General features: G+C 47.4%; 1 long non-coding RNA gene across 1 annotated transcript in view; it reads left to right on the top strand.

Annotated features, from left to right (window-relative positions):
• Positions 1-979, top strand: part of LOC143020850 (uncharacterized) — a 6,072-nt gene extending 5,093 nt beyond the window's left edge. Inside the window, exon 3 of the long non-coding RNA XR_012965945.1 lies at positions 906-979. This is a non-coding gene — a long non-coding RNA (uncharacterized LOC143020850). The remainder of the gene's footprint in view (positions 1-905) is intronic.
• The last annotated feature ends 938 nt before the right edge of the window (positions 980-1,917 follow it).

Below are 1,917 nucleotides of genomic sequence, written 5' to 3'. Positions count from 1 at the left end.
TCCGGCCGCAGCTACTCAGCGCCTCCTGGCGTAGGCTCCTCGCTTTATACAAGTGCATGATGTCTTGGTATAATAGGATCAAATGTCCACATGTGTGATCAAATGTCCATATGCGCGTTTAGTCCGGTGTTCGTTTGTCCATCAGACCTTAGAACACTAAAACCCTATTACATGTCTATACTCTAAGACATAGAATGATGTTAATCAATTATATACTAAATATCTTGTTAAGTTGCATGTAAATGTTTATTGAGTCAAATATCTTTACCTACTTTCTAATTATCTCTACTATATCTAAATCACAGTATCATGTTGATTAATGATATATCAATAATCTTATCATCTTCTCTCTAAATACGCATTCAGTCATTTACATTTCTTATCCTAATGTTCTTATTGTTTTTATTATTTCTGAAACACAGTACAGTGTTAATTAATGATCTAATTAATTATCAAATTGCTATTCTCTTCCATCTGGTCAACCCAACTCCAACCTGGCAAAACTCCAACAACAACAATGGCGCCTTGATGTCTGGATGACTCCATGTATGGATGACTGATGTCCTTTCATCCGGTGGCATCCTGGTCATCCCCGGTGGCCCGATCATCCGGGAATTGTGCATCCGTTCATCCACCCGGGACCTGTGCACCCGTTCATCCACCCGGGACTTGTTCATCCGTTCATCCACCCGGGACCTGTTCATCCGTTCATCCACCCGGGACCTGTTCATCCGTTCATCCACCCGGGGCCTGTTCATCCGTTCATCCACCCGGGGCCTGTGCATCCGTTCATCCACCCGGGGCCTGTGCATCCGTTCATCCACCCGGGGCCTGTGCATCCGTTCATCCGGGTGACCTCCTTCCTCTCACTCTGCATCCGATGATCTATGATACGTCATCCGTAGCATCCATCTTCGACCCAAACCTCCATCCGGAAGGAGACAACACCACAACAACGATTAGACCAGAGGGAAGGGCGCTCAAGTACTTAGAAGACTACTGTCGTAAGTTATCAAATTGTTTCACGAAGTTGTGGTGAATAGATTCATGAGAACGTTGACTCAAAGATAATAGGAATGATATGCATGCTTATACAAATAATGCACACACACACACACACACACACACACACACACACACACACACACACACACACACACACACACACACACACACACACACACACACACACACACACACACACAACACATGCACACATTACACATGCACACATATATACAAACACATATGCACACACACATACGAACACACACGCGCATGCACGTACGTACGCAAACACACACACTCGACTCATTGGCGCAATGGTAGAGTTCCCGCCTGCCACTACGGTGGTCCGGGTTCGAATCCCGCCCAGGGCTGAAATAATTTCGGTACCGCTGCGCTGCGAGGCGTTACTCCAACTCTCGTGGACGAGGAGTTTGTGTGTGTGTGTGCGTGCAAAGTCACCGCATTACCCATAGATCGGTCACACATGATCTCTTGGCTCTCTTCCGGGAGGGTAATAGCTGTCGATCACGAGTCCAACACGTGGTCCAAGACTATGGTGAATCACATACACACGTATACAAACACACACATATGCACACACACACACACACAATCACACACATATGCTCGCACACATGTACACACACGCCTTGTGGCGCAGTGGTAGCGTATGCTGCCGCCACTACGGCGGTTCGGGGTGGAATCCCGCCCAGGGCTGAAATAATTTCAGTATCGCTGCGCTGCGAATCGTTACACCAACTCTCGTGTGCGGGGAGTTCGGGGTGTGTGTGCGTGTAAGGCCACAGCATTACCCATAGATCGATCATATGTGAACTCTCTTCCGGGAGGGAAATAGCTCCCGGTCACGAGTTTAACACGTGAACCAAGACCATGGTGAATCACACACAC

Source organism: Oratosquilla oratoria, chromosome 40 (genome assembly GCF_046742065.1).
Source record: "Oratosquilla oratoria isolate Oo_2021 chromosome 40, ASM4674206v1, whole genome shotgun sequence".
Taxonomy (NCBI): Eukaryota; Metazoa; Arthropoda; class Malacostraca; order Stomatopoda; family Squillidae; genus Oratosquilla; species Oratosquilla oratoria.
Note: the sequence above shows the minus strand (reverse complement) of the source record. Positions and strands in the feature narration are given on the sequence as shown.